This window comes from Penaeus vannamei, chromosome 19, assembly GCF_042767895.1.
Source record: "Penaeus vannamei isolate JL-2024 chromosome 19, ASM4276789v1, whole genome shotgun sequence".
Taxonomy (NCBI): Eukaryota; Metazoa; Arthropoda; class Malacostraca; order Decapoda; family Penaeidae; genus Penaeus; species Penaeus vannamei.
Genome location: NC_091567.1, coordinates 13,130,280 through 13,137,779, shown reverse-complemented (window position 1 = coordinate 13,137,779; position 7,500 = coordinate 13,130,280). Strand labels below are relative to the sequence as shown.

At 35.3% G+C, this 7,500-nt stretch overlaps 1 protein-coding gene across 1 annotated transcript in view; it reads left to right on the top strand.

The window, feature by feature from the left end:
- Positions 1 to 7,500, top strand: part of LOC113800275 (polyadenylate-binding protein 2-B) — a gene marked incomplete in the record, with an annotated part of 26,825 nt that overhangs the window by 593 nt on the left and 18,732 nt on the right.

The window sequence follows — 7,500 nt, the reverse complement described above, 5'->3', positions numbered from 1 at the left end:
TTTGTGATAATTATAAGGGTAATATTGGTTGTTTTTGTTTTATCTGTTTACAGTATGATTGCCTCGGTTATAACCAGATTGTATAGATGAGCTTGGTTTATTGACACAGATGTATTTAGTAAAAGAAATAAATATAGATGGTTATCTTTGTTATGATATGATACTTCTTCACAGTACAGATGCACTTCCTAGTGACTAAGTTCCCATCTCCATGTCACAACTTTTATTCATCAGTCTAAATTGGCATGATGGCATTACTGCCAGAGAGAAGGGTTGATGGGGGCTCTGCTCCAATACCTTGGTATGCATAGCAAGATAGGGTATAGGTTACTGATAGAGCGCAGATAGAAGGAATTGGACACCGCCATATTATAGAGCTTAAGAAATAGAGGTTATTTTACTGCTTATAGCAATCAGGACTTCCTAGACAATATTCATATCATCAGATGTATTCTTGTGTGGTGAGAACGAATCTGATGATCATTTCCATAGCAGTAGCGTCCGAGAATCTTAATGTGTTAAGTCCCGAAAGCAGGGGAGAGCATGAATTATATCAGGGAAATTATGAGGTAAAACAAGCTGAAATAAGAATAGAACACAGAAATGCATAAAATTGGCATAAAAAATGCCTTAAATCAGCTGATGAAACAGAGTCGTGTCCGCCATCTTTGAAAGTCTACAGACCAACGTGCCAATTTTCAAAAAAGCTACAGGAATCCAACCCACCTTTCGGTAAATTCTATGGGAATTCACACCACCCAGTACATCCTGACCAATAAAGCAACCTAATTCTATGGCACAAATTTTATTGAACAATTAAAGTTGCTTTGACTGCCCCCAACACCCCCTGGGAAACATTCTCTTCATCTTGGCATGTATGGCATGATAGAGCTGCAGACATACCCTAAAGAATAAACCAAATACCTTATATCTTGAGACACCAAGCTTTCCTTCACTTGTGTCTATTTTCTGGATGGCTTGGTTTCTAATCACTTTTCCCAGAAATTTAGGGCACTTTACAGGTTCACATTTCAAGTGGTCTTGGTTACTAAGGTTTATTACTTCTGCCAAACCACTATGTTGATTTACAAAATACCCGGAATTGAGGCAGCACTGAAAACGTAACATTCCTCACCGGTGTTTGTTGAAGAATGACGGTCGCTTGGTCTTTAAAGTCCCAGCGGAAAGCATAATTGCACATTAGGTTTTTGTAAAGAATAGTGTAAAACTATCAAAACACATAAAAGATAGTTAACGTAAAATAAAGGAATACTTAAAATACATGAATTATGAAAATCTGACATTGAAATTTACAAAATAATTGTCTTCACAAGCATGTAGTAATGAACTACTTAAAAGATTGCAGGGATGGGTTGAGCGGTCATAGTATTGCAAACATTCGAGATGTAAATAAGGCGAGTGGCTTAGAAAAAGATAGTTTGATCTCGCGTTTGTTATGTATCTCCATTATTTTCTTTTGCACACCTTATGCCATGGATGAAGTCTTAGTTTACGTCTCGGTAATCATTCCAAGGTTATTCCCAGTAAATTTACCCCAAATGGTTTATGTGTTACCACGCACTTGTCAGAATTATATTTTGCTAATTATCAGTGTCTGCTGCTACACATTTATGCCTTAAAAGTCTTTTATTAATGTTGTTTTACTTCATTTATGTGTTTTAACATTTATCTATACAGTTCTTTAGAATGCTCTGCGTATCGTGTGTTTCAGACTTTGTTGCCCTCTGCGAGGTTTGACAGCTCATCGGCCATTTAGTGATAGAGGGCCAGTGAGAAATGTTGCGTCTCCAGTGTTATGTTGATTCTGGGTTATTCTTAACACTTTAAAATGGCAACAGAGAATAGATAGACTTTAGTAATCATCCCTGTTTGATATCTGAGCCCATCAAGAGCCTCAAATGCCCCAAAAAAGTGATTTAAATTAAAACAATCCAGACAGTGGAAAGAAGCAAAAGAAAGTTGACATTTCCAGATATAAAGGTATGTAGTAATTTTTTTTTTTATTGTGTGAATGGATCTCTATCTTGCCATACATACTGAGATGAAAAGAATGTTTTTGGAGGGAGTATTGGCCCATCAACCCTCCCTTCGGTTAGTTCCTGAAGGACTTGCCCAGTCATGGCAACATATATTGTTATATTAGGTTGGCTTATTGGTCAGTATGTTTTTTGAGGGGTTTGGATGTGTGAGTTCCCATAGATTTTACCAAAAGGTGGGTTGCATTTTTAATTTTGGTGCATTGGTCCATAGAATTTCAGAGATGGCGAGTACTTCTGTAGAGTTTCATTGGCTGATTTGAAGCATTTTTGTGTTGGTTTTATGCATATTGTTCTCAAGGCTGTTTTACCCTGTAATTTCTTTGATAAACTTAAGCCCTTCCCTGCTACCTGAACTATCAGATTAAGATCGTTAATGGAGAAATGGTACTCGATCTCTTCAACGGTTCATTTGCAGAAGAAACAACACCAAAAATTGATGAAATCATTGGATTTCCTGCAGAATTTTTTTTTTCTGCAGGAAATCTCCTTCCATGAATATGTGGAGGAGTCTTTCATTGTGGGGATTAAGGGGTAGTTACCCTCATAAGGGGGTCACATTTAGCATAACCCCCTTCATCAGACATAAGGTAATTAATTCTGTGTATGTTATTTATATTTTGCCCTGCAATTTCTCTTTCTGTCAGGGCTAAGGATGTGGGGGTTTGGGTTTGCAAGCAATAGTTTCTATATTTAGATAGTAGAGTTAAAGGATTCCATCCAAATTGTAGCAATCTGTATAGGGGAATTATTCCAGAAAATTACCTCAACTTCAGTTTGCCCTAGCTTAGTGCATCCATACAGTTTTACCATGATATCATTTGGAAGCAAATCAGTATTTATTTAGCTATCCAAACTGTTATATCTCTGGGATATAATTACACTTTCTGATTAAGATATATCAAGTTAATCAGTACATCGAATCAGCAGGTGCATTTCCTTGTATATAAAGTGACCATACACCCCCCCACACACACAGCCACTCAATCTTTCAATTATTATTCCATGTTTAGATTTTTCACATTGTAATATGTGTGAATCACTTGTTATTTTCTATTGCTAATGATCCACTTTGACCCCAGGCCCCTATCTGATCACTGTATTTCCTTATTGGGGGCTCCACCTCTGGACCCTCACTTGATCACTGTGGGTTTATTCTCAGCATGGCATTAGTTACAACTTTTTTACTCTGACATTATTATTTGCTTTGGCAGATTATTTTATGTATCAGTGTCTGAAATTAAGTAAGATTAGGTGGATGACAATTTCACTCAGCCAATGATTTTCTGGAATGCTTTTTTGTGGTGTATGTAGTGCTTTGAAATTTTTTACACCCAATTTCCTAGAGGTCCATCAAGAATTTTGGGGGACAAGGGGTTAGGCATAACTAAAAACAAAAGATATTTGTGACAGGAAGGAGGTAGGAGATCATTCAAAGCACTACGTAGACCACTAGGAAAACATTAGGTACATCAGAAAATTGTTGGTTGGGTGTAACTGCAAGTTGACCAATTTTCCCAAACTTGTGTAGGTTGGGAAATGGATACTGATTGATGAATTTGAAGTTGCTTTTCTTCTCTAACATATTCTCACAAATTGCATTAGCTGTTGAAAATTATGATGTATGAGAATGGACCTGCCTTTCATTTGTTGAATGACTTATTATCCATATGGTTTGTAGAACTCGATGGCAATTTATTGATAAGTAAACCATTTCCAGCTCCACCCGGCCCAAAGGAACACGGTGACAGTTTTGCCCTTGATGTGTGGGAGGCCACAAAGATTACTTTCCTGTTTTGTAAAATTATTTTCCTTTGTCATTGAAAAGGGGTGATGAAATCAACTTCTGAAGTAGGTTAGATTCGATTCAGACATGGACTTCAGCAGACAAGAATGAGATATTTCATGTAGCTTTCCAGGGAATTTAAGAGTATAGTTTGTTTGGAGGAGGATTGTGGCCATTGCTTGACTATCAGGAAATAACTTTCATTTCCTGATAAAAACATTCAGTTCATAGTAAAGAAAGAATTGAAAAATTCCTAGAAAGGTAAAAGTTTACAACAGTCTCCAACTTGAAGGGAAACGAATGAATGCCATCTAATATGCACAGTCTACCACAAAGATTGTTTTCTGGGCCAAAATCCTCCTTAACCCGGAAGCTTTGCCCGTAGACCCCTACTGATCATTGTATTTCCTTATCCTTGTGCCCTGCCCCTGGATACCTAGCTGATCACCATTTCTCAATAGCCAGTACAATCATTTTGCATACTTAACTTCTGGAAATTATTGGAATACAGCAAGAAAAAAAAGAACAATATGTTTTAGATTACCTAAGTATTTGAAAAATGTTTTGCTGTTCATGTGCACTTCTTGTAATGTGAGATGGAGGTTGTTGACCCCATGTCAGACAGGTGTAGGGAAATAGTTACAGAGTTTATTGTATATTTCAAATGAAGGACTGCTTATTATCTTGTCAGATAAAGTTTAAAGGAAATAGATATTTGTTTATTTTGTTTGCATTTTAGAACTTTTGAGTGATTAGAAAAAAGACATTAGTGTATAGCTTCACCTACTGTTGAGATCCAGATTTGAAATTCAGAAAATGTATAGTTGATTCTGATTATTAGGACTCCAGTTTGATTATTTTGATCTAATTTAAGGTACTCTTTCTTGGACTGTCTGCAGAAATATTTTATTTGCCCAGGTAAACACACATGATAGTAGTGATGTATGTGAAGAACTGGTTATTAGAGAATTATGATTCTTTTGTTTTAAATGAGTCATCCAATAGTAGTAATTGCCATTCCAATTGCTGGGAAGCAAATATAATATTGTAGGAATTAACGGTTAACAGAAATCAGAAGAAAGAAAAAGAAATACAATTCAACTGCATGTGTTACAAACTTTTGTACATTGATTGATGCAGAGCATTGATTATTGTGAATATTAGTCTTATTGAAACCATAGAACCACTGACTACAAAGTTGATTATAGACCATAGTACATAGTTACTGTCTGTAGTACACACTACAGTGGTGTTGGACATACATATGATGGAGACCCCAGGCTTGAAGATGGGCATTTCCAGCAAATTGCAGCTTATGCTACCTTTGTACCATAATACAAATAAGTGATAGATGGACTTGAAAATCATTACTCTAGCCTTTTCTTTCTCTCTTTAAACTTGCTTTTGAGGCTGTTAAATGCTACATGTATAAGTTATATATTTACAGGCTATACACTTATTTAATTTTTTGTATTTACTTTGCAAAAGATGTATTTATTTTATTTTCTCCAGGGGCTACAGAGATATCATTTAAATGACAAAACTGCTGGATGACATTTAATTTTTTGTATTTACTTTGCAAAAGATGTATTTATTTTATTTTCTCCAGGGGCTACAGAAATATCATTTAAATGACAAAACTGCTGGATGACATTTAATCATGTCATGGCAAACCTTGGCCAAATGCCAGGTGACATAGTTGAGCTTGCTTAATTTGCACTCTCTCAATGGTTGTTTGCTTATTAGACCCTGACTGCAGTCTTGGAGGAGATACAGCCCTGCAAAAGTAAGCATTAAGTGTCTAAGCTTATTTCCCCCAAAATTATATTGCAGGTAAAAGCATAGAAAGCTTTCACTAAAGCAGTCCATTATGTGGTTTATTATGACACAATGAGATCCTGTCTGTGTTTCCTGTGTTATTTCAGACTTCCTCAAACCAATGAGTAATTGCTTTTGCTAAACCTTACATTGCCCATCTATATCTTGTCACCTTTGTGAACTTTCCTGAGCAATTCTAGAGTCAAGAAACATAATCTTCATTACATAAGGTTTAAAGGTTAAACTTTCTTTTTGCTTATTGAAAAATATCCTCACCAACATGTTGCCATTTTTTCTCATTTGCAACACTGAAGTGAACCCTGAGTGGTGGTCAGTTATGGTTATCTTTTGCATTGGCCTGGCATTTATAGGTAGCACATGTATCTCTCTCCAAACAAGTTAGCCAGAGTTAGAACACTAATTAATAGCCAGGCATTTGTAAAGTTTCTATTTGGTGCCATTTTGCCCATCAAGAGAAAATCAGAACTTATATATGGTGCAAAATTGTTTATAAGATGTAAGAAATAAAATTCTAGAAACGTGGCCATGTACAAATTTTCCATGACCAGTGTTTTTGCTTTGTTGCGTGCAGTGTAAATGTCTCAGGCAGTTTAAAGGGATGAGGTCATCTGCACCAAAAATAGGTGTCACGATATTGGATCTATTGTGTTTACAGAATAAAGCGGATTTTACTAAATTTTTTCATGAAATGAGTTACCTTTATTTCTAATGGATGTAGATGTTTTTGTCCATATGGTAGCAATGAATTATTGAGTCACTAACGTGAGCTTACTGTCTCTTGGCAAGATGGGGGTTGCAGTTTATATGACATTTTATTTGTTTATTTATTATTTATATATTATGATAATTATTGTTATTATTAATGGTAGAAAAACCCACCATGCACTAACTAGATTTATTGAAGAAAATGAGACAGCAGTTTCGGAATCGTCCTCGATTCCATCTTCGGAATCTTCAGAATCTTCTACTATAGTATCAACATTGTAGTGTTTTTCCATTCATTATTATTATTTGTTTTTATTTTTTTTTTTTTTTATTTATATATTTTTTATAGTGCCTCTTATTTTTTACAATCATAGGATAAAAAAGGATTAACAAAAGCTTAAGACTTCTAGAGAACATTTAAAGTGTATTAAAAAAAAAAAAAAAGATAAATAAATAAATAAATAAATAAATAAATAAATCCCTCCCTCCTCCCTCACCCACTGCATCCTCCTCCTCATTGCCTTGAAGAATTTTTGTATGGCTCCCAGTGTGCCTATGGTACATCATAAAACATTTTATAAGTACCAAAAAGATATAATAGAAGATGCATTGTTGTGAATGTTGGGTTAGCGCTGTTCCAGAAATGAAATGCTTCATAAACAGTGTTGCTTGTGAAATTGCCTGGCCAGCATATTTGTGCTTCTTGTTGTGTAACTGCTCATGGAAATCTGTAAGTTTTGCATTGCAGAGTTTTCATTTGTTTGTAAATGGTATAGAATTATCTCCCCTCCCCTTTTATGACGCTTTACTCTACATCACTTCGCAAATTGCATGGCAGATAATGCAGCACCAGAGAAGGGAAAAAGGTGTTGGAGAGGAGGAGGGGAGGGGGGGGGAGACCGCTCTCTTATTTACATTTACAAGTGAAGAACAGAAATCCATAACGGGTATATTGCTTACAAAGATGTGTTGTATGCTTTTACTTTTTTGTTTGTTTTATGTGTATTTTGATTTAAAAGTGAATGATGGTGTCTTTATTTATATTTTCAAGTTTGCTAACTTGATTCCGTTTAACTATATATTTGTTTATTTTGATTGTTATCTTGTACTTTT